Raw genomic sequence first — 23,423 nt, 5'->3', positions numbered from 1 at the left:
ACATCCAAGACATAATGGCAGAAAGACAGTCAGTAACGCGAGACAACACAGATGGTGAGTGATCAGGAGAGGATAGATAGATTTGTGTATCATCCGCATAGAGCTGATACTGAAATCCAAAGGAGCTTATTAGTTTTCCAAGAGAAGTGGTGTAGATAGAGAATAGCAGAGGACCTAGGACTGAGCCTTGCGGTACTCCAACTGATAAAGGAAACAGAGTTTAGGTTGTTCCAGATAAATTAGCACTGAAAGAGCGATTAGATAGGTAGGATGAGAACCAGGATAGGACAGTGCCTTCAAGACCTAGGGATTGTAGTGTCTGTATGAGGAGAGAGTGGTCAACAGTGTTGAATGCAGCAGAGAGATCCAGAAGAATTAGAAGAGATTAATCACCTTTAGTTTTTGCTGTGATCAAATCATTGACAACCTTGGTCAGCGCAGTCTCTGTGGAGTGTTGAGAGCGAAAGCCTGACTGAAGAGGATCCAATAGGTTGTTTGCAGAAAGAAAGTGTTTGAGGTGAGTGTAGGCAATACTCTTGAGAAGCTTGGAGGGGCATGGGAGCTGGGAGATGGGGCGGTAATTTGCGAGAGAGTTTGGGTCAGAATTTAGTATTTTTCAGAATAGGAGTAATCTCTGCGTTCTTGAAAAGTGATGAAAAGATACCAATAAAGATAGAGATTACAGAGGGGAAATGAGCACAGGAGACAGGGACCTACCAATTTGTGAAGGCATGGGATCAAGAGGACATGAGGTAGAGTAGGAAGATAAGAAGAGAGTACAAACTTCCTTTTCTTTTGTGAGATCAAATAAAGAGAGGGTGTCAGAGGATTCTGGGTAGGAATTTAGCTGATTGCTAGTCGAGGGAGATGATACCATTTCAAGTCGGATCTTATCAATCTTGTCCTTGAAACAGGAAGCAAGATTCTAGGCACTGATGGTAGTTGGAGGGTTTGGGGTGGGAGGGTTTAGTAGAGATTTAAATGTGCTAAAAAGGCATTTGGGGTTTGAAGCCTGAGCATAGATGAGAGATTGGAAGTATGTTTGTTTAGCAGTGTCCAGAGCATTTCACTAGAAGTGGTAGATAGCAGTATAATGCTCTGAAATCATTACAGGTAGAAGATTTTTGCCAGTGACGTTCTGCTTTACAAGGAAGTTTTTGTAGATTTCTTGTTACTTTAGTGTGCGACGGTTGACAACGAAGTCTATGCAGAGTATGAAGAGTCGCTGGATCTGCATGATCAAGCCCGTTGCTAGGCTATGGTGAAAGTGAATAACTGCAATATCAGGGGAGGAGAATGTAGAAATTGGGGAGAGAAGGTATTAAAGAGAGGGGTGAAAAACAGTTGAAAATCAATAGAGTTAAAATTCCTGCGGGTATGAGGAGGCTTTTGACGAGTTTGCAGCTGGGAGGTTAAAGAACTGAGAGTGAGTAACTAATAAGGTGATGATCTGAGAGGGGGGAAAGGAGTGTTAAGGAAATTAGAAACTGAGCATAGTCTAGAGAAAACAAGATCAAGACAGTGGCCATCCTGATGAGTAGTGGATTCAATCCACAAGTGAGGAGGTTAGAGAAAGTCGTTTTGAAGCAGCATTGGAATGTGGATTAATAATAGAGATGTTGAAATCACCCATGATGATGGTGAGGATATCAGAAGACCACCCAGCAGGTCACATGTTCCAGGTCACCCAGCGGGGGCTGCAAATAACTGTCACAGTTTCCAGACCACCCAGCAGGTCACATGTTCCAGGTCACCCAGCAGGTTCACTAACTGTCACAGTTTATATAGCAACCAGCAGGTGCACAGGTGTATTGCCGACTGTCACATTTTCCAGATGACAATGCTAATGCATTGTTGTAAATGGCAGCCGGACATTTTGCTAAATTACTCCAAAACGATGCAACTGACTACAAGGCCAAATTTTTTTTTGAAAATCTATCAAGACCAAGATCTTTAATTTTGGTATATTATGTGCCCTGCTCAGACAATGGCATCATAGAAATAGGTCACTCATAAAAGTCGTACTTATGCTATTTATATATAGATTCAAAAATGCTCCCAATAATTCACACATATAAAATATGAACAATAAGAAAACATGTAGGGACCAAAGTGGTGAATACCACAAACCTCCAGTCACACCTGTCCAGGATAAACTGGAGTTTGGAATCTATCCAGAACTTCTTTCTCTTGCGTGGTGTCCACTTGATGTACATGGTACACCAGTATATTGGGACTAAACGTGGGCTGTTTACAAGCACCTCAATGGGTGTGTAAATAAAAATGTAAAAAGGGTGCAATAAAAAGAAAACAAACTTTAATAAATTGTGGCTACAAAGAGGTATAATAATACTATAAAGCTGCCCTATATTTCAGAAACTCGAGGGTTAGAGGAGGGAAGTGGGTGGAAGGGTAAGTGGGGGAATTTGCACCACCAATTGTGTGACTAGCCGGTGATGGGGTCAGGATTTAACACGAGGAATTGGAGTTTTCCCTGCAATCTTCTCCGTCAAACCCTGAAACACAGGGTGGGAAGTTAGGTGAAGGGTGAATAATGTGACAGAGGGGGTTGCATTATGCAGTCACAATAAATCCTTTTTTTGAGTTTAGTGGCCCTTTAAAGCTCTTTACACATCACAACATATCAGGCTGAGGTACATCAGAACAATGCACTAAATATAACCAAAACGAAACATTTTTACCTAAAGGCACAGATAAGAATGAGGCAAACGTCTATGGCAATATTTTACATTTGAGTGGAATTGGAACAATGACATTAGGGGAATACTGATCAGCATGTATGTTTCACTGTCATTTTAAACATCTAGTAACTCCGTACCCCAGACCCGACCGTCATCTATACCTCGTCTGACCCATCTACCAAGCACAACCAGAAAACACAATGCTAATGTAAGATGCTTGAAGTACACAAAAGAAAAACAATATAAGATTTGAAATTGGTATTAAAATTGGAATGTACCCAGCATCTAATTGCTGTGCTTCAGGCAAACCAGGATTATGCTACTAATGAGTGTATGTTTTTAAATGTCAGGACACTGTTCCTTTCAGTAAAGTGATACAGAAAATAATGATATTCGTAATGACAAAGGGAAGACATCCAGTGATTATATTACAGCGGGGGAGACCAGACCGGCCGCTCTGCTGCAGAACTGACCCCATTAGAAGCAATGTGTATTAGGTGGTAGAGGCCGCAGAGACTGCTGTGCGGAAAGTAGAGCAGGTGGAGAAGAGACACCTTAAGATTTATTTATTTGAGTTTTTTTTCCAACATTTCCCGATGCAGGGTTGCCAACTCTATGAGACCCCCCCCTTCTGAAAATCACCCAGCGGTAGCTGGGGGATGATTGGTTCTAGTTACTGTCAGTTAATTGTGACATCACATATTGTCTCAACCGACGCATTTCACCAAAGAGGAAAAAAAATAACGGGATTCCATTCCTCCACCAAGTAAAAATACAGCAACAAAAATTGTCTGTACAATAATATGCAGAGCTATATTACACCCCAATCCTCCCAGCCATGTCTCCAGTTTGTCAACCATACTTCCAATTGTTAAGCAATGTCCCTACAGAGTGTAGGATTTGGGACTGTCCTGCAAAAATTGGGATTGTTTGGGCATGCATTTTTTTTTCCCAATCTTTCCCCATTATACTTTGTAATTTTTTCGCTTACTTGTTTAGTCATTTTGTGCTAAAAAATGTGTTATTCATCTGCTAGGTGAGCTGTGAATGTGAGAAGTAAAAGAGAGAGAGAGAGAGGGCTTATTAGATCGGTCTGCACCTACTGTTCATAAAATAACTAAGGTCCAGTTCAACAATGAATTTCTGAATTTACAAGCTGATTCGTTGAAATGAAAAGTCATTTGTAAAATGGGGTAGTAAGCGATCTCCCCATCCATCAGCCATGAAGCTGTCATACAAGACGACGTCTTTGTCCAATTCGGTAACACGTGTGTGAGGCCAATATGGACAGTTTTGACAGCTTGGTTCTCAGGCTAAAGGACTTAAACCTAATGAGCCCAATTAGTGTGGTTGGCCAGTGACTACACACACTAAGAATACGTAGCCATCAGGTGACTTATTGTTCCACCAGCCCCGGTAGATGTTGGTCAAGTCTGGTTGTCGTTTTCAGCCCACAAATGCAACGATTTGGGGTCAATTTGGTCTAAAGAGACTAAAATCGTTGTCCAAATTAAAGAATGCAAAGGCAACTTAAGTTGTAAGTTATATGGGCCTGATTAATTAAGGAAAGTAAGGCAAAAAATGAGTAAGTTTTCTCCTGGACAAAACCAGTTTGCAATACAAGGGGTGCAGAGTAGTGTATTATTTTGCACATAAGTTAAATACTGGCATTTTTTTCATGTAGCACACAAATACTGGATAGCTTTATTTTTACACTCAAATTTAAAGTTGATCTAGGGCATGCCCTACCCCAACTATGAATCTGTCCCCACATTTTATATTTAGCTTCCCCTCCAATGCAAAATGGTTTTGCCCAGGTGCAAAGTTACTCATTTTTTTTTGCTTTACTTTCTTTAATGAATCAGGCCCTATATCTTTATATAAGAGGCACATTGGTTCGAGCATCAATAAGCAGTACAGGAAGTGCATAAGTTTGTATCTTCAGGTAGAAAGAGTTGGCCTCATATTATTCATGTCCAAAAACAAGATTTTGTGCAACAGAATAACATATTTGCATAAATTTCAGGCGGTGGAGAATATCCATTCATGGGGGCATATCTAGTTCATCAGCAGTCTGCATAGTCTTTTTCGCCCTGCAAAATGATTTGCTTTTTACAGGTCTTTAGATAGATTGCATAATCTGATAGTAGTTAGGACTCTGAAGTGACATATTCGCTATTTCCACTGTTTACTTTTGCATTTTATTGCATACAGCCATAAATAATTGCGCAGGGCTTGAATGCAATCACTTTCCAAACTGCATAGTAGACTTTCACCTATCTACACACATAAAGTTGACAGACAGGTTCAATTGCCAAAATAAGAATTGAGTGATGTGGTGTTAATCGTATTAACGATGATGTAAACACCGACAGTGTTTACACCTACATAATTATTACGATAGTGAAGAAAGTGACATGTAAAAAAATAACTACTTACCTGTAAACAGACACACTGGAAATATGATGTGAAGAGAGGGCAAAACTTCCAAATTATGTCACTTGCAAGCTTGACTAGGACATTTCGGATTTTAAAGCGGCAACGCACAGACCCATGTAAGTACTACCTTTATGTTAGGGGTTAGGTTTAGGGGTTAGGGGTTAGGGGTTAGGGTTAGGATTAGGGTTAGGAGATAGGGGTGAGGGGTTAGGGTTAGGAGTAAGGATTAGGGGTTAGGGTTAGTGGTTAGGGGTTAGGATTTAGGGGTTAGGATTAGGGTTAGGAGATAGGGGTTAGTGGTTAGGGTTAGGGTTAGGGGTTAGGGTTAGGGTTAGGATTAGGGTTAGTGGTTAGGGGTTAGGATTAGGGGTTAGGGTTTAGGGGTTAGGGTTAGGAGATAGGGGTTAGGGTTTAGGGTTAGGGGTTAGGGTTAGGATTAGGGTTAGGGGTTAGGGGTTAGAGGTGAGGAGTAAGGATTAGGGTTTAGGATTAGGGTTAGGAGATAGGGGTTAGAGGTTAGGGGTTAGGGGTGAGGGGTTAGGGGTTAGGGTTAGGAGTAAGGATTAGGGGTTAGGGGTTAGGGGTTAGGGGTTAGGCTTAGGAATACAATTGATATTACCATAATTAAATGTGTTCGTCGTGCTTGCAAGTTACATCATTTGGAAGTGTCGCCTTCTCCTCAAATCGGATTTCCAGTGTGTCTGTTTACAGGTAAGTAGTTGTTTTTTACATGTCGCTTTCTTCACTATCGTAATAATTATGTAGGAATAAATACTGTCGGTGTTTACATTATCGTTAACTCCTAGTACACCCGTGTGCTGCAGCTGCATAATCTGTGGTTATTAAGGAGTAGATTTACTATAACTTCTTAAAAGGAAAATGGGAGGTGTTGCCCATAGCCAATAACCAATCGTAATCTAGCTATCATTTGTCTAGTGTATTGTAGAAAATAATAGCTAGAATCTGATTGGGTGCTATAGGCAATATCTCCACTTTTCCATCTTAGCAGGCTTAGTAAATCTACTCTAAAGTGAGTCGTACACTCTTTAAAGAACGTTCCATTTGTTGTTCGGTAAACACTGCAGACGATAAACTGAAGAGAACACAGTTTGGGATTCATGAAATTCTCTAATCGATTATTTCATCTCTAACAATGCCCCAAAACCTTCACTGCTTTGCAGAAAGCTCAAATTAAGACATAACTCTGGGCTTGAAATGTGGTTTCAATAAACCACTGGTTAGAGAATTTAACCAACCCCCCCCCCCCAGCATGCCATAAACTGATTCAGCTATTGATAGTAAATCCACGTCTTCATTCCAAACTGGAATTAACAATTGATCAGCATTGTTAGAGCGGAGCGTGCTATGCTTATTCATTAAGGTGATTACATCTTACATCAAGTCAGCGATACCTCCAGAAATGCCACTGACAATAAAACATCGTTAAGTTATTCAAATGTTTAATTTGTCTATTTCACAGATAAAATAATCTTACGGGTTTAATACGCAGAATCTCTTTATCCATAAATAAATATCAATTTGGAGGGAGGGTGGACGATTTGCCAGCTCGTTACTCCCTCTTCCTCATAATCTTTCAGCCTTTGCAGATTAAAAAGGGGGTTTACATTTAATTGTAATCTAGATAATTATGTTTGTTCCAGACCTAACAGAAACAAGTTTGCTCTGTTATCTGCTGTCTGGCATTTGTTTCAGAAGCCTGTCAGAGGCGTTTAACCCATTAGCTGCCGGGGGAACATAAAACAGAGCCAAACTATACAAATTGCCAGATTGCCTGGTCATGAAGGGTTAAAATGACTAGGAATACTGATGTTGGTGATGGATAATGGAAAGGATTTATGGGCTGGATTCATTAAGGAACGCAAAGCAAACGTAATGTGCGTTTTTAAAAAAAAACGCACGTACATCGGGTATACGCATGTCCGTATTCAAGGAGTGGATGTAAAGCTATGTCTGTTGATGAATACGGGTCTAGGTCTGCTCTGCTCTAACAGACAAGACGCTGTAGGATAGGTCATACTTTCAACTCTCCCGGAATGTCTGGGAGACTCCCGAAATTCGGGTCTGTCCCCCGGACTCCCGAGAGAGCAGCAATTCTCCAGATTCCCAGCGGCTCGGTAAATTAAACAGAGGGGGCGGGGCTTAGTGGCGCCGTGTGCGCGTCATTGTGATGACTGCTTTGGGGACGGGGCTAACAACACGATTCTTTGAGCACACACCCACCTGCCTCCCGGAACACAAGTTGCCAATGTTGGCAACTATGGGATAGGTCCAATACATATGTGGAATAGGATGTCACAAAAGAACGCACGGAAAAAAAAAACTATTCAAGTAATGTCACCTGTTAATAATATAGTCATTAATGACAAAACATTAAAAAATAAGAAAATATTTTTTTGTAATTCCACCCCCTGTAAAATACATTTATTAGGATGCTATGAAGGGCGGAGGGGGGTGAGGAAGCGGTGGATGCACGTAGTCAATGTACAGTAAGGGCGTGCCAAACTCGAGCGCACCCAGCAGCGTCCGAATCAAGCTTTGGCCATCTCTAAGGTACTTGATTTTCAGTTGTATCACTTGCACCAGCTACAGGTCGGGTGTAAGTGCCGAGTGATAGTGATGACGGCTGTGTATTCATGCTATAACATGTGTTTGCAATCAAGAGCAAATGTAAAAATGCATTTTATGTACAGTAGTCATTAATAACATCACGATAAATGTATTTCATGGTGGGGAAAAAAAGTAAAAAAACACTTTTTTAAAAAAATCTTTTAATGTTTTGTCATCATGGCTACATTATTAACAGGGGACATTAATTGATTAGTTTATTTTTTTCTGTGCATTCTTCTTTGACTTGATACTACACATATGTAGTGGACGTATCCTGCAGTGTATTGTCGGATAGAGGAGAGCGCACCCAGACCTGTATTCATCCCCTGACGTATCTTCAAATCCGCTCATTGTTGAATACAGACGTGCGTATACCAGATGTACGCGCGTTTTTAAAAAAATTCACATTACATTCGTTTTGCGTTTCTTGATGAATGAAATCCTGGACATCTGTCACTCAAACTGAGGCTTCAGCATTGCTACAGAGTGATGCATGATAGAGGTTTATAAGGATAACAACTGTCAGAGGTATCAAAATCCACAGGAGAGAAGAGACGCAGGCTGTAATATTCTAGTAAAAATACCATGCAATCAATTGGTGCTTTGGTTATTTGATAGAACAGGTAATTAAGTTAAAAATAAATAAATCTGTTTTTAACCTACAATTACCTAGATAAGTCTTTTTTATATGAAATGATTACTATCATTATTTATCTGATTTATTTTTAAAATGCTGAGTAGCATTTAATATATATGAACCTTGCGTTATACTTATACAAAACTGTCTGGTTTATATTGTTTTCTTATGTTTTTTAGTAGTTCGGTAGTTTTTATAATCTGTCGAGTTGTAGCTGGTTGTTACTGCTATCAATGACGTGGGAAAAGATGGCCAAATCACGGTGTCATTAGTGATTTTCAGTAACCCATAGCATCCAATCAGATAATGGCTTTCATTGTCAAACTAGCACCGTACCGATCAAAGCCTATTGCTGATTGGCTGCTCTGCGTTACTTCACATTTACACCATGTTAGCGAATCGGAATGCAGCCTGCGGGCGGGATTGCTGCCAGCATTACTGTGTGGGGGGCAAACACGACCGGATTGGTCACAAAGTTTACCTGAAAATGCCTTTGGCCGATTACTGGAATCAGTCACTGGTTGGCTGCGGTGTCTGTGCCCTAGGTGATCATGGCGTTCAAGGTCGGAGGTCAACGAAGAGCTGAAACTATTGAAAAAAAAAAAAAAGAGGCAGAAAGATAAAGTTCTAGTTCTGATTTTAAACGAGCGACTAATTTCGGTTACATAACGAAGTAAATGAATTTAAAAAAACAAAACAAAAAAAACAAAACATCCTTTCTCAGCACATTTTTGACAGCCATAAAGAAAAGGCAATGACATTTCACTGTAAACAGCCTGGGTAATCGTACTTGTCGCTCTGCCAGTGTGCTCATGTTTTAATGAGGCCTCGGAGACTCAGCTGGTCCCTCAAGGTTTACATCCGCATGTTCTCGACCCTGGTCTTAGACGGTGTCTGGCTATTTGTGTATGTACATCTCAAAGTGTACACTTCAAACAGAGCCCTATGGGGGTTTCACAGGCTTCTGTGACTCATGGCACACCAGATCAGGGCATACTAATGACCATCATGTCTAAAGTAATGTCAGGGATTGTCAACTAATATTGTACTACAGGGAAAGGCTGTATATCTAGATTTAAAGGGGAAGTAACTACAAATACAAGAACACATCGGGCCTGGTTCATTAACAAACGTAAAACGAACGTAATGTGTGTTTTTTAAAAAAATATGCACGTACATCATACTTGCCAACTCTCCCGGAATGTCCATGAGACTCTCGCATTTCGGGTGGGTCTCACGTACTCCCGGGAGAGAGTGTCAATCTCCCGCATCTGCCCACTTGCTAGCGAAGTGGGCAGAATTAGGGCCAAACTGTTGCGATTCTCCGTAAATCACAGGCATTTGGCCGTGCCCCCCGCTGTAAAAATGATGCGTTTGCGTCACGGGGGCGGCTCCAAAATGACGCAATTTCGGAGCCCCGACTCCCTGCACGCCCACTACTCCCCAGGGAGACTCCCGGACGCCAACTCCAAAAAGTTGGCAAGTATGATGTACAGCGGGCACACGCATGTCCGTATTCAAGGAGCGGATGCTCTAACGGACAATACTCTGCAAGATACGTCCAATGCATGTGTGGAAAATCAAGGCACGAAAGGAAACGCACAGGAAATAAAATAAATTTATTAATGTCACCGATTATTATTATGTTTTGCATTTGAATCGTGACCATATTTATGTCTTGACTGCCCGATGGGTCAATGTTTTAGCATAAGAAGGATTATCATTCTCATCCAGGTCTTCGAACCCCTCCCAAATGGATCATGATGAGAGGAACAGTCAGATAACTGTAGCCCTGAATTGCTCTCTTATTTTACATGCCACGTTACCCAGTTAGATTGCAAGCTCTCTAGTCCGGATCACATGCCTTACATTTCTTTTGTCAAAGTGCTTGCACTTATCCCCAGCATTACAATTTCTTGGTGTAACTGCAAACTTTATTTAATTAGGATATTTTATGGGGAAGGAAGGCGTTGTTGCAAAAAGACGCGCAATGGTACAATTTGTCTTGGGAAAGTACAAAACGTTCAGGAAAGGGGTATTAAAATACAGAAAGGATTAAATATAGAGATGGTGGGGGCTAGAGGATACGGAGTAAAATACACACATCCGGTACCCATGAAAAGAGGGATGGTAAGGAAATAGCATGTGCACCATAGAAGTTGCCAGACTTTCTAAAGTTGAAGTTTATTGGACTTTCTGCTAAAAATATCACTAGTTCCGGAGGTCTCAATTAAAAATATCTTTTTCAACAGTCTGATTGTAGAACAATGTTAGTGACAGCGACAGAGCGATCTATCAGTCCACAATGTCTCATAGGTCTGTGAGTAAAGACGTATTATAACACTTTTGTCCTAAGCTATAACACTAGCTGTGTCAAGAGATTTCACCAGAAACTTACATAAAGGGACAGCGCCCTCTACAGGACGTGGGAGTGATATCCATGAATGGAGAATACAAAGGTCCTTGTTCATACTGTCTTCCTTATATAGCACACATGAATCATTTTATTTAATATTCAGTTATTATTTAATATGAAGTTAAAACATCTATACATATTCATCGCCACACAATGCGGTGCATTTATTTGACATGATATAATACATTTTGGACAATACCACACCTTTAAATTATTGTGCAAAAAAACTTTATAACCGTTCTGTTGTGAGGTGGGAAGTCAGTGATTATAAAGTTATTCTGCATGTTAACCCTTTCATCACACAGCTGCTAAAATGCTCTATTGATAAGTGTGTTTTACATTCAGTGGAAATTGTACATCCTGTTGTATTGAAGCAGGGAATTAATGGAATAGGTATAGGTATGGGCAGCACGGTGGCTCAGTGGTTAGCACTTCTGCCTCACAGCACTGGGGTCATGAGTTCGATTCCTGACCATGGCCTTATCTGTGTGGAGTTTGTATGTTCTCCCCGTGTTTGCGTGGGTTTCCTCCGGGTGCTCCGGTTTTCTCCTACACTCCAAAAACATACTTGTAGGTTAATTGGCTGCTATCAAAATTGACCCTAGTCTGTGTGTCTGTATGTTAGGGAATTTAGACTGTAATCTCCAATGGGGCAGGGACTGATGTGAGTGAGTTCTCTGTACAGCGCTGCGGAATTAGTGGCGCTATATAAATAAATGGTGATGATGATGAATAGGTATGAAGGACTTTAAATTGCAACAAAGCATATTAGCAGGAGACATCATTTTCCTTAAATGAACCAACTCCACCTTCCCACAATGCACTCTGTTATTAGACTAACAGACGATTACAATATGACAATAAAAGAACTTTAATTTCACATTCATTGCAGGTTTTTTTTTTATAAAATGACCTCATATATTTCCCTGAGTAATTATTTTAATTGCACAATCTTAGTATTAGAAGTGGAAATGCATCCTTTCTTAGAAAATAAGGATATTAAGGGGGAGATTCAGTGAAATGCGTTGTTGTCCGGAACAGTCAGCGGAGACACTTAGAGGTGATGTCCGGCACGAAACGCTCACTCATTTTTCCTCGTTCCCCATAGAAGGGCGCAGATCAATGAGCGGAGATTCCTCCCCGCAGTAAGCCGCGTTGTGCGCAGACGGACATCGCGTTTTTGAGTTTTAGTTCATTTAATTAAAACTAATAAAGTATTAAAAAACAAAAAGACACAAGCATAAACTAAATTATATATAATACACCACTTCTATTTTATATAATGTTGTTTTTATCATATTTCAATAAACTGTATTTTGTTTAGTTGAATCAGCAAGTGAATATTATTCCGGCAGTGTTGCAATAATAAGGCTATAAACTATGATCCCAGGGGCTGCGTTACTACATGTAGTGTGTGCAGGCATTGGAGGGCCAGCTATCATTATATCGTTATATTCGTTCAATGACAGTGCGGCTGCTAAGTGCTTCTAAGCAGCACTACAGGAGAATGTAACTGACTTCAGCAAACAAGAACACATCCTCATAAATATTGTCCTTGGGGGTAGATTACTGAAATATTCTAACAAGGAAAAGTGGAGGTGTTGCCCATAGCAACCAATCAGATTCTAGTTATCATTTATCTGTGCATTCTAGAACATGACAGCTAAAATCTGATTGGTTGCTATAGGCAACACCTCCACTTTTTAGAATGCTTGATAAATTTATCTCTTGGTCGTGCAATCTGCTAATAGACATTGACTTAGGGCTAGATTTACTAAACTGTGGGCTAGCAAAAAGTGGAGATGTTGCCTATAGCAACCAATCAGATTTTAGTTATCATTTATTTAGAGCATTCTACAAAATGAAGCCAAGCGCCACATCCCCCCTGCCCATTACAAATATGGAGGAGCGGCAGCAGCTAATAGCTTTGCAAGGTGGGGGCGTCCCAGTGACAATCAAGACACCGAATAAACATATCACTCATTCAGTGTTTTAGGCGCTCTCTACACCATAGCGCCCAGGTTCCATAATGGAAACGCCTTTTTTGCTTACGATAGTGTCATTAGCAGTGTCATACTTAGGATTTTTTCTAAATTCCTGGCTTTAAGATTATAAATTGTGTATTGATAAATAAATAAATAAAAGAAAATTATACATGTGTGGATCCCACCTGGAACTGATAAGATCCTATAGATCTACAACCTTCACAATGCTTACATAGCAGCACTTCTAACCACTAGGACCTGGCCCTCCTGACAGATTGCATTCCTATGAAAATAAGACTCGGCAAGTTTAATATTACCCCCCTCCCCGCTCCCAGCCTCTGCGAGGATGTTCCTTACTGGCGATCTCACACATTTGAACTGAGCGGATGTAGATGACATTTTTTGCATGACAAAGTGTTAAGGTCACCCTGAGCAAATGAGGAATAATGAAAAGAATCCTACAGAAATCTTGGTTTGCTGAAGGAAATGCAAAGTTTACTCCATTCTGTGTATTGCTAGAACAAAGACGCGGGTTCCCCAGTGTACACTGGGACTCAGTTCTGAAGTGCAAATATTTTAAAACTATATAAGATTTGACAGTCACCAGACCCATCTAGTATTCAGCGGCTTCACATAAGAGTGACTTGTGTGGTAGAGGGCGTTATCCAGCGGAACGCAAGAGATGGCTATGGTTAACCCTAGAAAGCCTGTAAATATACATGGTGTAATTATTATTGAGCTTCATGGCATTTTTCGGAAGAAGGATAGATATATTGTCCTTTGCATAAATTTGGGGGATTAAGGCTCATTTGCAAACGTGGCTTTTGTGGCAACGTGTGCCACAAATGTGGATAAGTGTATGGTTTTGCAAACCAAGGTGGTGACGTCTAGGAGGTCAAACTTTTGCATACACTGACGATCGGAGCTTGTCGCATTGGGGCTGCTGCTTACTGACAGGCACCTACCTATGGAACCCGCGTGAAAAAACACGGTTTCATTTTTTTTATTACTTATATGAGATGCAGGGTGAAGAAGGAGATTTCCCTGGTGACTGAGATCGTTCCACATACTTTCACTGACCCTCTCTTTGACGAACTTCAACCAATGCAATAAAAACATTCCAACGCCAAATAATGAATAAGGGAAAGAAGAAATGCCCCAAGAGGAAATAATACTGTGCCAGAGGTCATAATTTGCTCAGCAATATCCATGAATGTAAAAATAACTGAATAAAGTATGGCCTGATACCTAACTGTTTTAAAATCATATAAAGTCAGTAGGATCATGTATGCAAGATCTGCATCATCATCATCTTTATTTATATAGCACCAACATATTCCGTAGCGCTTTACAATTGGGGACAAACACAGTAAACTAATAAACAAACTGGGTAAAACAGACAAAGAGGTGAGAAGGCCCTGCTCACAAGCTTACAATCTATGGGACAATGGGAGTTTGATACATGAGGTTAAGTCTACATTTTGCATTTCGGCCCAGCCAGACTGCAAAGGTAAAAGTGACTCATAAGCTAAATGATTCCGTCACACAACAATGTTGGTCAGGGGGTAGTTGTCTTGTGTGAAATTGTGCAACGGGTGGTAATAGGGTAATATAGTGAAGTTAAGAGGGTGGTTGAGGAATATTATAAACTTGTCTGAAGAGGTGGGTTTTCAGAGAACGCTTGAAAGTTTGTAGACCAGAGGAGAGTCTTATTGTGCGAGGCAGAGAATTCCTTAGAGATATATTTGATATGAAAATAAATGATACTATTAAATGAATAATGGTGAAACACTATGTAAATAAATTGAAAATATAAATCCATCAATTGTAAGTTAACAACTGGTAGAATGATGTCTTCATCAATAGTCTATGTCAAATTAAATAGTCTAAACTTCTAAAATTTTTAACCTCAACAAACAATCTAGTTCACCTTTACATACATATTTTGTATATAGCATACATGTAGTTACATATATACACTGTAATATAATACTTGGCATTACATGCATATACTGCATATAGTTACATGTAGTTAAGTACATACACTGCATATACAGGGCCGGATTAACCCGAGGCCTAACTGGGCTGTAGCCCAGGGGCCTCGGGCATCCAGGGGGCCCTTCAAAGTCCTCAGCAGCATTATTGATTGGTCCGGGGGCGGGGGCGCCCCCAGCCCGATCAATGCTGCTGAGGACTGTCACTGTAGTCCTCCGTCCCCGGCGCTCAGTACTCTGCTTACTGAGGAGATCTCGCGAGTGAACTCTTGCGAGATCTCCTCAGTAAGGAGCTTACAGCGCGCCGGGACGGAGGACTGCAGTAACAGGTAAGCGCTTGGGGGGGGGGGGGCCCTCACGGGGGACAGTGGGCGGCGGGTGGCTCACTTTGGGGGCCTCATGGGGGAATGGAGGCGCCCTTAGCCCAGGAGCCTCCATTCCCTTAATCCGGCCCTGTGCATATAGCATGCATGTGGCTACATACATACAACGTATATAGCACTCACGCCATTACATAAACACACAGTACGCATCATGCATGCAGTTATATAAGCATTTGACAGCACAAATCTGCAATTTTGTAACGGAACTCTGTTACTGTAAGTCATGTTAATGCTACATGTGTCTCTCTAGTCATTAAAGAACTACAAGTCTCAACATAACACACCAGACAAGAGTGGAACAAAATGATAGTGTAAACTCTGTGTGGAGTGCTCCAAATGTGGAATGTGGTCATTATTCCTTGGAACAGTTTTAAAAACTAAGCTCCTCTCTACATCAAACGTACAAAGGTGACACATGTAATAAAGACTGACTCAATGGCACTTGAATCTCATGAAGCTATGTATGAAAACATTGAAAAGGTTTTGGACAATAAGAAGCAGTGTGTGTCTGCATTTTTTGCAGTTTATAATTTAACCTTACTGTGTGTAGGTGACAGGCCCACTAGAAAGTAGCAATGAACATGGAAAAGCAGGTTATGTAATTACACATAAAAACTAGTGATGCTCAGGCTCGGTTTTCTGAAAACCGAACCCACCCGAACTTAGGGGATCCGAGTAGGCTCGGTACTTTAGCGCGTCCTCGGATCTGAATCGAGGCAAAGCGTCATCGTTGTGGTGTGGGATCTCGCAGGTTTTGGATTCCATATGTACCTCCCTCCCCAGGAGATTCAGTGCCATTGCTCATACAGAAAAGGGGGTAGCAGTGTTCTTATCACTCTCCAGTCTCCGGTGACATTGCTCAGTGCCATTGCTCACACAGAAACAGGAGGGGTAGCAGTGTTCTTGTCACTAGACAAAAATTGACTGGAAATGACTGGAAATTAATGTTATTGAGGTTAATAATAATGTAGGAACAAAAAGAGGCAAATTATGTGATTTTAGCAAAAAAAAATATGGATTTTAGGGAAAAAAATAGGGATCCGAAACTAAAACCAAAAACAAAACACGAAGTTAATCCAGATCCAAAACAAAAACACGGGGGTCAGTGAACATCTCTACTAAAAGCACAAGGTACAAATGGCCAGCCCATTTTAGAGCATAAGACGTATCAAATTGCTATTGGAATTTCTCAGGATGTAATATCAAATGATTCCACAAGGTGGCAAACTTGATACATTTAAAAGAAGACAGACTAATAGTGCATTGTCTCTAGACTGTACATTAATCATCCGTCTACAGAACAGGGGAAAATGGCCATTATTTCAAATAAAGATTCACAGAAAGGAAACTTTATTCTACAGTTTTGCTTACAAATCCTTTGCTATTTTTAGATGTACTGTTCCAAAAGGAAAATCAGAAAAAAATAAAATCATGTGATTTATTCTGATGCATCTTAGTGTGTCTTGATGTTTTTAGCTCATCCAGATGCATTAATTACGTTTGACTGGCTGTCACAGGTAGCACCGGGCTAGGTGTGCTGGCTCCTATCCCAGGGTTAACTCGCTGTAGCCTGAAATCAGCAACTGTATCACAATGATGTTGTTGATTAAAACTAATTATTAAAATGAATTGAGATGTTTTGAAAAATAAAGAGACAACCTCCCTCCAACATTGATTTGCTCTCTATCCAGTATATAAATATATTACCTGTGCAACATTTTATATTTTTTTTGTTGCAAATTTGGAACCTTTTTCATTACCTGTAAATCTGATACTTTGCATTCCCGCAAATATTGATGTTTTGCATAACTTGCTAGAAACGGGGCAACTTTATTGATCAGTGAGGTCAAGTTTGAGCTGACAAGATGGTAATCCATACTTGCCAAATTTTCCTAGTTGGATTCAGGAAAATCCCGGGGGAGGTGGGTCTGCTTGTTGCCTTCCGCTGTACTAGGCACTCCCAGAAAGCATTAAACAGCAGTGTAACTAACACTGTGAGTGGGCTCCGATGCCCAGGGGTCCGCCCAGCTCAGAGAGCCCGGAAGTCCAGTTTTAAAGCCAAGAGCTGTGCCAATTGGCTGTCTGCATCCCTGGTCCTAGTTGTCAGTCCTGATTTACAAGGCACTGATTCCTGTCACCCAGTCTGAGACTTTGACAGTCATTCCCCCTCTTGAACCAGACAGGCCAATATCTCTAGAAGGAATAAGAACATGTTTTTCTCCTTCATACTTTGTGCTATTATAACACACAAGCATTGTTAGTCTACATATAAACTCCTGAAAATAATATATGTATAAAGAGGGCGTTCAGATGTCATCACTTATAATTGCTGAGCTCTGATGTCATCACTTCAGTGTTGTGTATTAACCTATGTATTATAAGAAAGAATCCATCCCCTACTGTAAGTTATTATGTCCCCTTGGATTTCTGTTACCTGTGTTAAAGCATTTGACTTACCGCCTAGTTCTGTTATATGGTCACATGACTCCTCTGTGGTTTCTGATATAAATATAATTTACAGTATGGATTGAATTGCCCATTATCTATACTAACACATTATATATACTACCACTTTATATATAGTACTCTCTGTTACTATATGCTACTTTTATTATTATTATTATTATTATTATTTTATCCTTTATTCATATTTTACTTACATATTCAGCAATGTTTATAATAATGAGAACTTGCACTTACAATCGAATTCCCCTACAACACAAATAAACAATACCAGTGCCAATTTAGTCAGAAGCCAATCAGTAGATTTATCCAACCTTCTAAAAAGTAAAAGTGGAGGTGTTGCCCATAGCAACCAATCAGATTCTAGCTATTATTTTCTAGAATGTACTGGATAAATGAGAGCTAGAATCTGATTGGTTGCTATAGGCATCACCTCCACCTTTTTAGGAAGATTGATAAATCTACTGTGTGGACTTTATGACTTAGTATTTTGAATAGTATTAATAATTGAATAGTATTTGACTAGCATTTACATAGTCTGAACATATACAGTATGTGACCCGCTTCATATAGATAATACCAGGCGTAATATCAGACATTTAAGGGGTACACACTTGTATATGTTGCTGCAGGGACCTAAGGGATCCAATTAGGACATGTCACTGTATCCATGAATATATTATCTAACATAACGCATGTATAATCTGATAAGAAAAAAAATAAAAAGTTAAAAATACATAAACATGAATGGCAATTACTTCACTTTTACAATAGTAAACAAATATTACCACAACATAAAGACAATCACAATCTAATTATCATTGTTTTGACTATTACCAAAAAAAAAACCCTGAAAGCAAGAGTCCAATTAAATTGTGGCCTAATTAACGTTGAAAGCTCCAGTGATGGTAATTGGTCCTTTAGAGATTTGTAGCTAAATAGCCATTAACTTGTTTTTTTTTTTTGTTTTATTTCTGTAAAGCAAGCAAAAGTCCTGTTAGAGCTTGCATATAATAACTGGACGGGTGCACTATAATTATGGCTGCTTCTAGGTATTTGATTTAACAAAATTTTAAATCTGTACAAATAATCCTGATCGTTATCTTTATATAATGCAGATATTATAGTGAGCAACAACACCAAATAGACATACGCATCATACAACTGAAAGTCAAAGAAACATCTTGGGTGTTTATTTAAACTTCTTAGAAGGAACAGTGGTGGTGTTGCCCATAGCAACTAATCAGATTCCAGCTATCATTTATCTAGTGCATTGTGGAAAATGATAGCTAGAATCTGATTGGTTGCTATCGGCAACACCTCCATGTTTCCTTTTTTAGAAGTTTTAGTAAATCTATCATCTGCTTGGAAGAGATGATCCTCTTAACTAGGAGTGTTTTACCTTCCGTGTCACCATGGATTAATTTCAGAAGGAGTCATGTGACCTCCTTTAGTCACATGACTCATAATTGGTTAGAACTTTGCGTAAGGGGCATAAGTGTTTTTTTTACGCTTAAAATGTCTTGTAACAATTTTACAAATAGCTTTATTATTATTTTATTGCTCATTTAGGTGGCTACCGCATGTGACACGCGATTTGGGACAGTCAGTGTCATTAAAGTAAAATGGTGCGTGTAGAACAATAGCACCAACCTATACTGTTATTAGGTATTAGCCATGTTTGCTTCATCTGCAGGGAACTTTGACTATCTGTTGGAATATTACACTGTAAAGCTGGGTACACACTACACTGTTTTCGTCCAATAATAGGCTCAATCAGCCGACATATGACCGCTCGTTCAAAAGTCGGGTCAGTGTGTGCAGTGACACGATGGTCGAAAGTCTGCCCAAATGGACGATTGTCGCCTCATTTTGTTGGTCGTACCGTTTAATATTTTCGTTCCAATCCCGTTTCCGTTGTGTAGTGTGTATAAACTTGCGACCGATCCACAACAGTGAGTACGAAATTACAGTCATTGCTCACGACAACATGGCTGTAAAAAGTTGCTAAAGGGACGTCCACTCTTCCCTTTATCGTCCTAAACAAGGCTAGTGTGTATGCAGTCCATGGACCGAGCGATCGGAACATCGATCGCATGTAAAATCGCTCGGCATAAAAAGTTGGTAGAAAATTCTGTAGTGTGTACCCAGCTTAAGAGAAGCAACCAGCTCTATTAACCCAACACGGCTCAAGTGGCTTTCTGTTATTTATAGTCAGTTTTGCACCCGCAGTATGAAATAAAGAGGACAGAGACATGTAGATGGGTCTTGGATGATTTATTCTTCCTATAACCGTACACAGGATCCACACGGGAAGTTAAGTAACAGCAGGTGGTTGAACACAAAGTCAGACCTGCCTTGTTCTTGGGAAGAAAGAGAGAGTGATAAGCCCAAAAGCCTCTTATTGGGGATGGTTTTGGGCTTATCTCTCCCTCTGCAGAGATATAATTATTACTCCTAGTTCCCTGTTACATACCCAAATCCCTGATGCTGGTTGGGGGCTATTTAATGTGTTTGATAATTGGGTGGTATATGAAATTCTGGACAATTGGAGATACATTGATCACTGGGAGTATATAATGTACTAATACTAGACACGTATGGGGTACTTCATGTGTTAAACATTGTATACATTTATTTTGATGCTTTAACTTTGTACATGAGGCAATGAGGGGACACTGAGAGTGCTGGGGATAGGAGGAGAGGGGGGCTGGGGGTAGGAGGAGAGGGGGGCTGGGGGTAGGAGGAGAGGGGGGGCTGTGGGGGGGGGAGGGGTGCTATAGAGTTAACATGAAACCTGTTGTGACGAAAATGATCACATAGGAACATTCAGGAATGAAGGGTAAAACAGAATCGGGATTTTAAAAGTTATTATATTGTATCCCTGAGCTATCGCTGCCATATCGTGGAATGTGATACAATCTTACACCTGATGTAGACCTGATACAAATGTTACTGTTTTTCAGAAATGTCATTATATTATTTTTAAATGCCACCGGCCACAAATCAGACTTGTATGAGGCGGCTGTTTATTTGCACTCCTAATATTCATAGGGGGAACATTGTGTCTTATAATGTATCTTTTTTCCCATTATGATTGTATTCTCCTATAGTTACCCTGTTTGCATTTATTCGCAAAGGCGGTGTCTCTTATATTTTTGTAAAATGATAAAGCAAAAACACCAGCTATTGGTAATGCAGAGTTCTCATTCAAACCATGTGTATTTTATATTCAATATAACAATATAGTTTGTATGATATAGAAGGGCAGGATTCACATATTCGGCCTCAAGTAGGGTTGGACGTGAGTCCATTTGCGTATGGTAAAATACGAATTTCACTACTGACCCACAAAAAAGACTTATGCTTGAGTCTGAAATTAATTTATCATCTTGCCTAAACAACTCCTTACGCCCATAGAGGCAGACTGGGAGAGGCAGGGGTCATGCATACTCAAAGAACAAAAGGGGCGTGTTCAAGTACATGTGACTGATGTAGACCTGGGAGTATATTTACTAAACTGCGGGTTTGAAAAAGTGGAGATGTTGCCTATAGCAACCAATCATATTCTAGTTATCATTTATTTAGTACATTTTACAAAATAGAACACACAGTTTAAAAAAATAAAATAAATACATTAACACATGTTAATAATATAATCATTAATAAAAATACATTTAAAAAATATCTTTATTTTTTTTTGCGTGAAACACATTTATTACGATATTATTAATGCCTACTGTACAAGAAATGCATATTTACAGTTGCAAACACATGTTGTAGCATTGCATACGCGAGCGTCATCGGTCGGCACTTGCTCCTGCCCTGTAGCTGGTGCAAGTGATACGTCTAAAATACCCCTACCCAAGAGATGCCCGGAGCTTGAATGGGGCGCTCAACCTTGGCACACCCTTAATGTACATTGACTACATGCATATGCCCTTCCCTCCCCAGTTCCTCCCTTGAAATCTTAGGCTGACGGTAGTGTCATTTGCGCTTGAAGATGAATCGCGTGCCCTTGTGTTCACTGTCGTATAGTCCGTTTCTGAGCATGCGCGGAACAATTTTACAAAAAAAATGGCACTTATCAGGATCTACGTTCCTCAGTGAATCAGGCCCAGAATGTGCCTTTTTTTTCGGACTTAATTTACTCCTGCTTGTTAGATGGAAGTTGTGTCCAAGTCTACGTGAGGCCCATACTGTAAAATGAATATGGACATTAGTCGTTCATATACCTGTGTTTATATTTTATTAGAGATCTTCACTGACCCCCGTGTTCTGGTCTTGGTTTTGGTTTTGGATCTGGATTAACTCCGTGTTTTGATTTTGGCAAAACTACCCTTGCGTGTTTTGGTTTTGAATCCCGATTTTTTTTTCTACAATCCCTATTTTTTTTCTAAAATCACATATTTTTGCTTTTTTACCCCCTACATTATTATTAACCTCAATAACACTAATTTAAAGTCATTTGCAGTCAATTTTGACCACCTCATAGGTTACAATATTATTTTCATACACTTTCGGACAAAGACTGCAGTGACCTGGCTGGATGGTAAGCGACAGAGCAATGACACAAACACACGGCAGTTCCTAGCACATCTAGGTACCATTGTCACACAACAGTGTCAGTAAAGAAAAGTGGTGCAATTAGCAATGGAGCAATAGAGCTCTCCTCTTTGTATGTCACCTATATAACACAGTAAAATGTGACTACAGATTTAGAAGACCAAGCCTGCCAGACCTATTATTTCTATTTTAGCAATGACAATTAGCAATGGAGCAATAGAGCTCTCCTGAATGTCACTGGAGACTTTGAAGAACACTGCTACCCCTCCTCTTTCTATTCTAAGTATGACGCTGCTCAACTGCACTAGAGACTGCCAAGAACTGTGTTACCCCTTCTGTGTCCCTCTATCCCTTCTGTGTCCCTCTGTGAATGGCACTGGATCGCTGTGGAGGGCGGTACTAATAGAATCCAAAGCTTGCGAGATTCGACAACGTAACAATGACGTTTTGCCTCGTTTTCATTTCCGAAGGCGCACAAAAGGGCTCGGTACTCGGATCTGCTAAGTTTGGGTGTGTTCTGTTCTCGGGGAACCGAACCTGAGCATCTCTATATTTTATGCATGCTGTGCATATATAACAAAAAAAGAATCTGACATTTGACAAACTGCACCTATCCCTTGGATAGATCCCATTTAATTTTACTATACAGAATCCACAACACTGAATCATTCACTTTCCTCTGTTGTATAAAACATTGAACACAAGGATCATTGCGCACGAGCACTAAAAACATACTTTCCAACCTTTTAAAACTTCATTCTGGGCAATCCCAGGCAGGGGTGTGTGGTTGGAGGGCGGGAGGGTTCGGGACGCAGTGAATAGCGGCATTTTAGCCCCGCCTCGCGACAAAATTCCGTTTTTGTCGCGGGGGTGGCAAAAACGAGGCAAAACCACTCATTTTGACAGCAAGTTGCCATTTGCGGGATACTTGCTTGCTCTCCCGGGAGTCTGGGAGACCTACTCGAATTTTGGGAGTCTCCCGGACATTCCGGGAGAGTTGGCAAGTATGCTAAAAAATTCGCCACAATTTCATATTTTTAGCAGAATTCAGAAGGGCATTGCTGGAGCATATAATGTTTTAATGTGCTTTTGAATATACAAACTATATTACATTTTCTTCTGCCACCTTTAAACCATTTCTAAACGTCTTCACATTAGTGATTTGGTTTTAAGCCCAGCCGGCACCGGGTGAGTTAACCAGTCACGGTTT

General features: G+C 40.2%; 1 protein-coding gene across 1 annotated transcript in view; it reads left to right on the top strand.

Moving 5' to 3' along the window:
• TAFA4 (TAFA chemokine like family member 4) overlaps positions 1-23,423 on the top strand; it is a 169,752-nt gene that overhangs the window by 30,888 nt on the left and 115,441 nt on the right. The window lies entirely within an intron of this gene.

The sequence above is a fragment of the Mixophyes fleayi genome, chromosome 8 (assembly GCF_038048845.1).
Source record: "Mixophyes fleayi isolate aMixFle1 chromosome 8, aMixFle1.hap1, whole genome shotgun sequence".
Lineage (NCBI taxonomy): Eukaryota > Metazoa > Chordata > Amphibia > Anura > Limnodynastidae > Mixophyes > Mixophyes fleayi.
The sequence above is the reverse complement of the archived record's forward strand: the minus strand, read 5'-3'. Positions and strand labels throughout refer to the sequence as shown.